The sequence below is a fragment of the Staurois parvus genome, unplaced genomic scaffold (genome assembly GCF_062004578.1).
Source record: "Staurois parvus isolate SC_StPar_1 unplaced genomic scaffold, SC_StPar_1.0 ptg000243l, whole genome shotgun sequence".
Taxonomy (NCBI): Eukaryota; Metazoa; Chordata; class Amphibia; order Anura; family Ranidae; genus Staurois; species Staurois parvus.
Window position 1 is genome coordinate 11117429 of NW_028318039.1, and position 13047 is coordinate 11130475.

A 13047-nucleotide genomic window follows, 5' to 3' on the forward strand; every position below is an offset into this window, starting at 1 on the left:
CCGCACACTTCACTCATTTGGGCAGTCACGGGGCCAAAACCAGAGTGTGGAGCCACAGTGTGGCGGTGGAGGCAGCAGCAATGGGAGGCCATACAGCACCCTATGACAAAAATGGAAACCACCAGCAGTGTGAGGAGACCTGAAAGTGGCACATGGCAGAGTGTGGCGATGGAGACAGCAGCAATGGGAGGTCGTACAGGGACCCATGACACACTCTGGACCTGGCAGCAGCATGAGGAGGCGGTACAGGGGCCCATGACAGATTACGGGCCTGGCAGCAGCATGAGGAGTCGGTACGGGGGCCCATGGCAGATTACGGGCCTGGCAGCAGCAATGGGAGGCCGTACAGGGACCAATGACACACTCTGGACCTGGCAGCAGCATGGGGAGGCGGTACAGGGGCCCATGACAGATTACGGGCCTGGCAGCAGCATGAGGAGTCGGTACGGGGGCCCATGACACACTCTGGACCTGGCAGCAGCATGAGGAGGCGGTACAGATTACGAGCCTGGCAGCAGCAACTTGGACAGGAGGACGTTCAGCTTCTGCACCGTCGGGTGCGTGCTCGCAAACTGTTGTCTCTTGGAAACGGATTCCAAGAAAGACTGCTGACGGAATCCGTGAAGAGGAGTAGCAGGAGAAGGAGCATCTGAACGAGCGGAATATGCCAACAAGCGACAATAGGGACCCATGACAGATTACGGGCCTGGCAGCAGCATGAGGAGTCGGTACGGGGGCCCATGGCAGATTAAGTGCCTGGGAGCAGCTATGGGAGGCCCGTAATCTGCCAGCACCCTATGACAAAAAATGGAACACACCAGCAGTGTGAGGAGACCTGAAAGTGGCACATGGCAGAGTGTGGCGATGGAGACAGCAGCAATGGGAGGCCGTACAGGGACCCATGACAGACTCTGGACCTGGCAGCAGCATGAGGAGGCGGTATAGGGGCCCATGGCAGATTAGGGGCCTGGCAGCAGCTATGGGAGGCCCGTAATCTGCCAGCACCCTATGACAAAAAATGGAACCCACCAGCAGTGTGAGGAGACCTGAAAGTGGCACATGGCAGAGTGTGGCGATGGAGACAGCAGCAATGGGAGGCCGTACAGGGACCCATGAGAGACTCTGGACTTGGCAGCAGCATGAGGAGGCGGTATAGGGGCCCATGGCAGATTAGGGGCCTGGCAGCAGCTATGGGAGGCCCGTAATCTGCCAGCACCCTATGACAAAAAATGGAACACACCAGCAGTGTGAGGAGACCTGAAAGTGGCACATGTTTGGGGCATGATTCATGGCGGATTTAGTCAGTTGTGTCAGGAACTGGTGGTTTGAAATCCAGACTAATCCACGCCTGATTCATTTTCACAAACGTGAGTCTCTCCACACTTTGGGTGGACAGTCGTGTCCTCCGCGGAGTTGCAATACCTCCTGCCGCACTAAACACGCGCTCCGATGCCACGCTACTGGCCGGGCATGACAGCCTTTCAAGGGCAAATTCAGCTAGTTGGGGCCAAAGGTCAAGTTTTGTTGCCCAGTAGTCAAGGGGATTGTCTACCTCGGTTGGCAGGGTGCTGTCCAAGTAGGCCCAAGCCTGTTGTTTGAGGTCCTGCTCCAGGTCCACCTGATGCTGCTGCTGCTGCTGCTGCGGCTGGTTAGTAGTTTCCTCACTGCGCTGGTGAAGAAAGCTACTCATCATCGACTGCAGACTGAGGCAGCCGCTGCTGGTGGAGCTGCCACTGCTCCTACCACCCCACCCCTCCCCTGATGCCATGGCAGCGGAACGCGAGCGCACAGGGCCCACAGTGTCTGAGGATGGACGTTGGCGCAGAAAGGCAGAGACCAGCTGACTACATAGGTGGTTTTTATAGTACGTTATTTTGGCCTCCCTCTCAGCAGGTGTGAAAAAGGCCACCATTTTTGAACGGTAGCGAGGGTCCAACAAGGTGGACAGCCAAGTCATCCCTCTGTCTGATGGTTATTATTCGGCTGTCGCTACGCAAGCAACCGAGCATGCTATGGGCCATTTGTGCCAAGGAATGCGAGGGACTCCCTGCCTCCATCTCCACAGCATACTGCCACGGTGCGTCTGGGTCCTCTGTCTCCTCCTCCTCCTCCTCTACCAGATGCTCCTGCTCCTCCACTCCTGTCCGCTGAGTGGAAAAACCACCCATTTCACTCAATAATTCCTGAGCACCAATGTCCTCCTCTACCTCCTCCTCTTCTTCCTGTCCTGCCCCCACAGGGGTCATGTGGCGTTGAGATCTGTGCGCCACGTCTACCGCACCCTGACCAGCCATTGTTAACAGCATTTGTTCCAGGACGTGCAACAGAGGAATGACGTCGTTCATCCCATAGTCCTGCCGACTCACGAATAGCGTGGCCTCCTCAAAGGGCCTGAGCAAGCGCAGGTGTCACGCATGAGCTGCCAATGGCTGACATCTAAGTTACACAGGGAGTACCTTTATCCGCTTTTAACATCAGGAAATCTGTGATGGCCTTTCGCTGTTCGTAAAGGCGGTCTAACATATGTAGGGTTGAATTCCACCTTGTTGCAACGTCACAGCATGAGGAGTCGGTACGGGGGCCCATGGCAGATTACGTGCCTGGCAGCAGCAATGGGAGGCCCGTAATCTGCCAGCACCCTATTTCAAAAAATTCAACACACCAGCAGTGTGAGGAGACCTGAAAGTGGCACATGGCACAGTGTGGCTATGGAGACAGCAGCAATGGGAGGCCGTACAGGGACCCATGACACACTCTGGACTTGGCAGCAGCATGAGGAGGCGGTATAGGGGCCCATGGCAGATTAGGGGCCTGGCAGCAGCTATGGGAGGCCCGTAATCTGCCAGCACCCTATGTCAAAAAATTCAACACACCAGCAGTGTGAGGAGACCTGAAAGTGGCACATGGCAGAGTGTGGCGATGGAGACAGCAGCAATGGGAGGCCGTACAGGGACCCATGAGAGACTCTGGACTTGGCAGCAGCATGAAGAGGCGGTATATAGGGGCCCATGGCAGATTAGGGGCCTGGCAGCAGCTATAGGGGGCCCATAATCTGCCAGCACCCTATGTCAAAAAATTCAACACACCAGCAGTGTGTGAGGAGACCTGAAAGTGGCACATGGCAGAGTGTGGCGATGGAGACAGCAGCAATGGGAGGCCGTATAGGGACCCATGAGAGACTCTGGACTTGGCAGCAGCATGAGGAGGCGGTATATAGGGGCCCATGGCAGATTAGGGGCCTGGCAGCAGCTATGGGAGGCCCGTAATCTGCCAGCACCCTATGTCAAAAAATTCAACACACCAGCAGTGTGAGGAGACCTGAAAGTGGCACATGGCAGAGTGTGGCGATGGAGACAGCAGCAATGGGAGGCCGTACAGGGACCCATGAGAGACTCTGGACCTGGCAGCAGCATGAGGAGGCGGTATATAGGGGCCTATGGCAGATTAGGGGCCTGGCAGCAGCTATGGGAGGCCCGTAATCTGCCAGCACCCTATGTCAAAAAATTCTACACACCAGCAGTGTGAGACCTGAAAGTGGCACATGGCAGAGTGTGGCGATGGAGACAGCAGCAATGGGAGGCCGTACAGGGACCCATGACACACTCTGGACCTGGCAGCAGCATTGGGAGGCGGTACAGGGGCCCATGACAGATTACGGGCCTGGCAGCAGCATGAGGAGTCGGTACGGGGGCCCATGACACACTCTGGACCTGGCAGCAGCATGAGGAGGCGGTACAGGGGCGCATGACAGATTACAAGCCTGGCAGCAGCAACTTGGACAGGAGGACGTTCAGCTTCTGCACCGTCGGGTGCGTGCTCGCAAACTGTTGTCTCTTGGAAACGGATTCCAAGAAAGACTGCTGACGGAATCCGTGAAGAGGAGTAGCAGGAGAAGGAGCATCTGAACGAGCGGAATATGCCAACAAGCGACAATAGGGACCCATGACAGATTACGGGCCTGGCAGCAGCATGAGGAGTCGGTACGGGGGCCCATGGCAGATTAAGTGCCTGGCAGCAGCTATGGGAGGCCCGTAATCTGCCAGCACCCTATGACAAAAAATGGAACACACCAGCAGTGTGAAGAGACCTGAAAGTGGCACATGGCAGAGTGTGGCGATGGAGACAGCAGCAATGGGAGGCCGTACAGGGACCCATGAGAGACTCTGGACCTGGCAGCAGCATGAGGAGGCGGTATAGGGGCCCATGGCAGATTAGGGGCCTGGCAGCAGCTATGGGAGGCCCGTAATCTGCCAGCACCCTATGACAAAAAATGGAACCCACCAGCAGTGTGAGGAGACCTGAAAGTGGCACATGGCAGAGTGTGGCGATGGAGACAGCAGCAATGGGAGGCCGTACAGGGACCCATGAGAGACTCTGGACTTGGCAGCAGCATGAGGAGGCGGTATAGGGGACCATGGCAGATTAGGGGCCTGGCAGCAGCTATGGGAGGCCCGTAATCTGCCAGCACCCTATGACAAAAAATGGAACACACCAGCAGTGTGAGGAGACCTGAAAGTGGCACATGTTTGGGGCATGATTCATGGCGGATTTAGTCAGTTGTGTCAGGAACTGGTGGTTTGAAATCCAGACTAATCCACGCCTGATTCATTTTCACAAACATGAGTCTCTCCACACTTTGGGTGGACAGTCGTGTCCTCCGCGGAGTTGCAATACCTCCTGCCGCACTAAACACGCGCTCCGATGCCACGCTACTGGTCGGGCATGACAGCCTTTCAAGGGCAAATTCAGCTAGTTGGGGCCAAAGGTCAAGTTTTGTTGCCCAGTAGTCAAGGGGATTGTCTACCTCGGTTGGCAGGGTGCTGTCCAAGTAGGCCTAAGCCTGTTGTTTGAGGTCCTGCTCCAGGTCCACCTGATGCTGCTGCTGCTGCGGCTGGTTATTAGTTTCCTCACTGCGCTGGTGAAGAAAGCTACTCATCATCGACTGCAGACTGAGGCAGCTGCTGCTGGTGGAGCTGCCACTGCTCCTACCACCCCACCCCTCCCCTGATGCCATGGCAGCGGAACGCGAGCGCACAGGGCCCACAGTGTCTGAGGATGGACGTTGGCGCAGACAGGCAGAGACCAGCTGACTACATAGGTGGTTTTTATAGTACGTTATTTTGGCCTCCCTCTCAGCAGGTGTGAAAAAGGCCACCATTTTTGAACGGTAGCGAGGGTCCAACAAGGTGGACAGCCAAAAGTCATCCCTCTGTCTGATGGTTATTATTCGGCTGTCGGTACGCAAGCAAGCGAGCATGCTATGGGCCATTTGTGCCAAGGAATGCGAGGGACTCCCTGCCTCCATCTCCACAGCATACTGCCACGGTGCGTCTAGGTCCTCTGTCTCCTCTTCCTCCTCCTCTACCAGATGCTCCTGCTCCTCCACTCCTGTCCGCTGAGTGGAAAAACCACCCATTTCACTCAATAATTCCTGAGCACCAATGTCCTCCTCTACCTCCTCCTCTTCTTCCTGTCCTGCCCCCACAGGGGTCATGTGGCGTTGAGATCTGTGCGCCACGTCTACCGCACCCTGACCAGCCATTGTTAACAGCATTTGTTCCAGGACGTGCAACAGAGGAATGACGTCGTTCATCCCATAGTCCTGCCGACTCACGAATAGCGTGGCCTCCTCAAAGGGCCTGAGCAAGCGCAGGTGTCACGCATGAGCTGCCAATGGCTGACATCTAAGTTACACAGGGAGTACCTTTATCCGCTTTTAACATCAGGAAATCTGTGATGGCCTTTTGCTGTTTGTAAAGGCGGTCTAACATATGTAGGGTTGAATTCCACCTTGTTGCAACGTCACAGCATGAGGAGTCGGTACGGGGGCCCATGGCAGATTACGGGCCTGGCAGCAGCAATGGGAGGCCCGTAATCTGCCAGCACCCTATGTCAAAAAATTGAACACACCAGCAGTGTGTGAGGAGACCTGAAAGTGGCACATGGCAGAGTGTGGCGATGGAGACAGCAGCAATGGGAGGCCGTACAGGGACCCATGAGAGACTCTGGACCTGGCAGCAGCATGAGGAGGCGGTATAGGGGCCCATGGCAGATTAGGGGCCTGGCAGCAGCTATAGGAGGCCCGTAATCTGCCAGCACCCTATGTCAAAAAATTGAACACACCAGCAGTGTGAGGAGACCTGAAAGTGGCACATGGCATGAGACACTGTGGACCTGGCAGCAGCATGAGGAGGCGGTACAGGGGCCCATGGCAGATTAGGGGCCTGGCAGCAGCTATGGGAGGCCCGTAATCTGCCAGCACCCTATGTCAAAAAATTCAACACACCAGCAGTGTGAGGAGACCTGAAAGTGGCACATGGCATGAGACACTGTGGACCTGGCAGCAGCATGAGGAGGCGGTACAGGGGCCCATGGCAGATTAGGGGCCTGGCAGCAGCTATGGGAGGCCCGTAATCTGCCAGCACCCTATGTCAAAAAATTCAACACACCAGCAGTGTGAGGAGACCTGAAAGTGGCTCATGGCATGAGACACTGTGGACCTGGCAGCAGCATGAGGAGGCGGTACAGGGGCCCATGGCAGATTAGGGGCCTGGCAGCAGCTATAGGAGGCCCGTAATCTGCTAGCACCCTATGACAAAAAATGGAACACACCAGCAGTGTGAGGAGACCTGAAAGTGGCACATGGCAGAGTGTGGCGATGGAGACAGCAGCAATGGGAGGCCGTACAGGGACCCATGAGAGACTCTGGACTTGGCAGCAGCATGAGGAGGCGGTATAGGGGCCCATGGCAGATTAGGGGCCTGGCAGCAGCTATGGGAGGCCCGTAATCTGCCAGCACCCTATGACAAAAAATGGAACACACCAGCAGTGTGAGGAGACCTGAAAGTGGCACATGGCAGAGTGTGGCGATGGAGACAGCAGCAATGGGAGGCCGTACAGGGACCCATGAGAGACTCTGGACCTGGCAGCAGCATGAGGAGGCGGTATAGGGGCCCATGGCAGATTAGGGGCCTGGCAGAAGCTATGGGAGGCCCGTAATCTGCCAGCACCCTATGTCAAAAAATTCAACACACCAGCAGTGTGAGGAGACCTGAAAGTGGCACATGGCATGAGACACTGTGGACCTGGCAGCAGCATGAGGAGGCGGTACAGGGGCCCATGGCAGATTAGGGGCCTGGCAGCAGCTATGGGAGGCCCGTAATCTGCCAGCACCCTATGTCAAAAAATTGAACACATCAGCAGTGTGTGAGGAGACCTGAAAGTGGCACATGGCAGAGTGTGGCGATGGAGACAGCAGCAATGGGAGGTCATACAGGGACCCATGAGAGACTCTGGACCTGGCAGCAGCATGAGGAGGCGGTACAGGGGCCCATGGCAGATTAGGGGCCTGGCAGCAGCTATAGGAGGCCCGTAATCTGCCAGCACCCTATGACAAAAAATGGAACACACCAGCAGTGTGAGGAGACCTGAAAGTGGCACATGGCAGAGTGTGGCGATGGAGACAGCAGCAATGGGAGGCCGTACAGGGACCCATGAGAGACTCTGGACCTGGCAGCAGCATGAGGAGGCGGTATAGGGGCCCATGGCAGATTAGGGGCCTGGCAGCAGCTATGGGAGGCCCGTAATCTGCCAGCACCCTATGACAAAAAATGGAACACACCAGCAGTGTGAGGAGACCTGAAAGTGGCACATGGCAGAGTGTGGCGATGGAGACAGCAGCAATGGGAGGCCGTACAGGGACCCATGAGAGACTTTGGACCTGGCAGCAGCATGAGGAGGTGGTATAGGGGCCCATGGCAGATTAGGGGCCTGGCAGCAGCTATGGGAGGCCCGTAATCTGCCAGCACCCTATGTCAAAAAATTCAACACACCAGCAGTGTGAGGAGACCTGAAAGTGGCACATGGCATGAGACACTGTGGACCTGGCAGCAGCATGAGGAGGCGGTACGGGGGCCCATGGCAGATTAGGGGCCTGGCAGCAGCTATAGGAGGCCCGTAATCTGCCAGCACCCTATGACAAAAAATGGAACACACCAGCAGTGTGAGGAGACCTGAAAGTGGCACATGGCAGAGTGTGGCGATGGAGACAGCAGCAATGGGAGGCCGTACAGGGACCCATGAGAGACTCTGGACTTGGCAGCAGCATGAGGAGGCGGTATAGGGGCCCATGGCAGATTAGGGGCCTGGCAGCAGCTATGGGAGGCCCGTAATCTGCCAGCACCCTATGACAAAAAATGGAACACACCAGCAGTGTGAGGAGACCTGAAAGTGGCACATGGCAGAGTGTGGCGATGGAGACAGCAGCAATGGGAGGCCGTACAGGGACCCATGAGAGACTCTGGACCTGGCAGCAGCATGAGGAGGCGGTATAGGGGCCCATGGCAGATTAGGGGCCTGGCAGCAGCTATGGGAGGCCCGTAATCTGCCAGCACCCTATGTCAAAAAATTCAACACACCAGCAGTGTGAGGAGACCTGAAAGTGGCACATGGCAGAGTGTGGCGATGGAGACAGCAGCAATGGGAGGCCGTACAGGGACCCATGAGAGACTCTGGACCTGGCAGCAGCATGAGGAGGCGGTACAGGGGCCCATGGCAGATTAGGGGCCTGGCAGCAGCTATAGGAGGCCCGTAATCTGCCAGCACCCTATGACAAAAAATGGAACACACCAGCAGTGTGAGAAGACCTGAAAGTGGCACATGGCAGAGTGTGGCGATGGAGACAGCAGCAATGGGAGGCCGTACAGGGACCCATGAGAGACTCTGGACCTGGCAGCAGCATGAGGAGGCGGTATAGGGGCCCATGGCAGATTAGGGGCCTGGCAGCAGCTATGGGAGGCCCGTAATCTGCCAGCACCCTATGTCCAAAAATTCAACACACCAGCAGTGTGAGGAGACCTGAAAGTGGCACATGGCATGAGACACTGTGGACCTGGCAGCAGCATGAGGAGGCGGTACAGGGGCCCATGGCAGATTAGGGGCCTGGCAGCAGCTATGGGAGGCCCGTAATCTGCCAGCACCCTATGACAAAAAATGGAACACACCAGCAGTGTGAGGAGACCTGAAAGTGGCACATGGCAGAGTGTGGCGATGGAGACAGCAGCAATGGGAGGCCGTACAGGGACCCATGACAGACTCTGGACCTGGCAGCAGCATGAGGAGGCGGTATAGGGGCCCATGGCAGATTAGGGGCCTGGGAGCAGCTATGGGAGGCCCGTAATCTGCCAGCACCCTATGTCAAAAAATTCAACACACCAGCAGTGTGAGGAGACCTGAAAGTGGCACATGGCAGAGTGTGGCGATGGAGACAGCAGCAATGGGAGGCCGTACAGGGACCCATGAGAGACTCTGGACCTGGCAGCAGCATGAGGAGGCGGTATAGGGGCCCATGGCAGATTAGGGGCCTGGCAGCAGCTATGGGAGGCCCGTAATCTGCCAGCACCCTATGTCAAAAAATTGAACACACCAGCATTGTGTGAGGAGACCTGAAAGTGGCACATGGCAGAGTGTGGCGATGGAGACAGCAGCAATGGGAGGCCGTACAGGGACCCATGAGAGACTATGGACTTGGCAGCAGCATGAGGAGGCGGTATAGGGGCCCATGGCAGATTAGGGGCCTGGCAGCAGCTATGGGAGGCCCGTAATCTGCCAGCACCCTATGACAAAAAATGGAACACACCAGCAGTGTGAGGAGACCTGAAAGTGGCACATGGCAGAGTGTGGCGATGGAGATAGCAGCAATGGGAGGCCGTACAGGGACCCATGAGAGACTCTGGACCTGGCAGCAGCATGAGGAGGCGGTATAGGGGCCCATGGCAGATTAGGGGCCTGGCAGCAGCTATGGGAGGCCCGTAATCTGCCAGCACCCTATGTCAAAAAATTCAACACACCAGCAGTGTGAGGAGACCTGAAAGTGGCACATGGCAGAGTGTGGCGATGGAGACAGCAGCAATGGGAGGCCGTACAGGGACCCATGAGAGACTCTGGACCTGGCAGCAGCATGAGGAGGCGGTATAGGGGCCCATGGCAGATTAGGGGCCTGGCAGCAGCTATGGGAGGCCCGTAATCTGCCAGCACCCTATGTCAAAAAATTCAACACACCAGCAGTGTGAGGAGACCTGAAAGTGGCACATGGCATGAGACACTGTGGACCTGGCAACAGCATGAGGAGGCGGTACAGGGGCCCATGGCAGATTAGGGGCCTGGCAGCAGCTATGGGAGGCCCGTAATCTGCCAGCACCCTATGTCAAAAAATTGAACACACCAGCAGTGTGTGAGGAGACCTGAAAGTGGCACATGGCAGAGTGTGGCGATGGAGACAGCAGCAATGGGAGGTCGTACAGGGACCCATGAGAGACTCTGGACCTGGCAGCAGCATGAGGAGGCGGTACAGGGGCCCATGGCAGATTAGGGGCCTGGCAGCAGCTATAGGAGTCCCGTAATCTGCCAGCACCCTATGACAAAAAATGGAACACACCAGCAGTGTGAGGAGACCTGAAAGTGGCACATGGCATGAGACACTGTGGACCTGGCAGCAGCATGAGGAGGCGGTACAGGGGCCCATGGCAGATTAGGGGCCTGGCAGCAGCTATGGGAGGCCCGTAATCTGCCAGCACCCTATGTCAAAAAATTCAACACACCAGCAGTGTGAGGAGACCTGAAAGTGGCACATGGCATGAGACACTGTGGACCTGGCAGCAGCATGAGGAGGCGGTACAGGGGCCCATGGCAGATTAGGGGCCTGGCAGCAGCTATAGGAGGCCCGTAATCTGCCAGCACCCTATGACAAAAAATGGAACACACCAGCAGTGTGAGGAGACCTGAAAGTGGCACATGGCAGAGTGTGGCGATGGAGACAGCAGCAATGGGAGGCCGTACAGGGACCCATGAGAGACTCTGGACCTGGCAGCAGCATGAGGAGGCGGTATAGGGGCCCATGGCAGATTAGGGGCCTGGCAGCAGCTATGGGAGGCCCGTAATCTGCCAGCACCCTATGACAAAAAATGGAACACACCAGCAGTGTGAGGAGACCTGAAAGTGGCACATGGCAGAGTGTGGCGATGGAGACAGCAGCAATGGGAGGCCGTACAGGGACCCATGACAGACTCTGGACCTGGCAGCAGCATGAGGAGGCGGTATAGGGGCCCATGGCAGATTAGGGGCCTGGCAGCAGCTATGGGAGGCCCGTAATCTGCCAGCACCCTTTGTCAAAAAATTGAACACACTAGCAGTGTGAGGAGACCTGAAAGTGGCACATGGCAGAGTGTGGCGATGGAGACAGCAGCAATGGGAGGCCGTACAGGGACCCATGAGAGACTCTGGACCTGGCAGCAGCATGAGGAGGTGGTACAGGGGCCCATGGCAGATTAGGGGCCTGGCAGCAGCTATAGGAGGCCCGTAATCTGCCAGCACCCTATGACAAAAAATGGAACACACCAGCAGTGTGAGGAAACCTGAAAGTGGCATATGGCAGAGTGTGGCGATGGAGACAGCAGCAATGGGAGGCCGTACAGGGACCCATGAGAGACTCTGGACCTGGCAGCAGCATGAGGAGGCGGTATAGGGGCCCATGGCAGATTAGGGGCCTGGCAGCAGCTATGGGAGGCCCGTAATCTGCCAGCACCCTATGTCCAAAAATTCTACACACCAGCAGTGTGAGGAGACCTGAAAGTGGCACATGGCATGAGACACTGTGGACCTGGAAGCAGCATGAGGAGGCGGTATAGGGACCCATGGCAGATTAGGGGCCTGGCAGCAGCTATGGGAGGCCTGTAATCTGCCAGCACCCTATGACAAAAAATGGAACACACCAGCAGTGTGAGGAGACCTGAAAGTGGCACATGGCAGAGTGTGGCGATGGAGACAGCAGCAATGGGAGGCCGTACAGGGACCCATGACAGACTCTGGACCTGGCAGCAGCATGAGGAGGCGGTATAGGGGCCCATGGCAGATTAGGGGCCTGGCAGCAGCTATGGGAGGCCCGTAATCTGCCAGCACCCTATGTCAAAAAATTGAACACACCAGCAGTGTGAGGAGACCTGAAAGTGGCACATGGCAGAGTGTGGCGATGGAGACAGCAGCAATGGGAGGCCGTACAGGGACCCATGACAGACTCTGGACCTGGCAGCAGCATGAGGAGGCGGTATAGGGGCCCATGGCAGATTAGGGGCCTGGCAGCAGCTATGGGAGGCCCGTAATCTGCCAGCACCCTATGTCCAAAAATTCAACACACCAGCAGTGTGAGGAGACCTGAAAGTGGCACATGGCATGAGACACTGTGGACCTGGCAGCAGCATGAGGAGGCGGTACAGGGGCCCATGGCAGATTAGGGGCCTGGCAGCAGCTATGGGAGGCCCGTAATCTGCCAGCACCCTATGACAAAAAATGGAACACACCAGCAGTGTGAGGAGACCTGAAAGTGGCACATGGCAGAGTGTGGCGATGGAGACAGCAGCAATGGGAGGCCGTACAGGGACCCATGACAGACTCTGGACCTGGCAGCAGCATGAGGAGGCGGTATAGGGGCCCATGGCAGATTAGGGGCCTGGCAGCAGCTATGGGAGGCCCGTAATCTGCCAGCACCCTATGTCAAAAAATTCAACACACCAGCAGTGTGAGGAGACCTGAAAGTGGCACATGGCATGAGACACTGTGGACCTGGCAGCAGCATGAGGAGGCGGTACAGGGGCCCATGGCAGATTAGGGGCCTGGCAGCAGCTATGGGAGGCCCGTAATCTGCCAGCACCCTATGTCAAAAAATTGAACACACCAGCATTGTGTGAGGAGACCTGAAAGTGGCACATGGCAGAGTGTGGCGATGGAGACAGCAGCAATGGGAGGCCGTACAGGGACCCATGACAGACTCTGGACTTGGCAGCAGCATGAGGAGGCGGTATAGGGGCCCATGGCAGATTAGGGGCCTGGCAGCAGCTATGGGAGGCCCGTAATCTGCCAGCACCCTATGACAAAAAATGGAACACACCAGCAGTGTGAGGAGACCTGAAAGTGGCACATGGCAGAGTGTGGCGATGGAGACAGCAGCGATGGGAGGCCGTACAGGGACCCATGAGAGACTCTGGACCTGGCAGC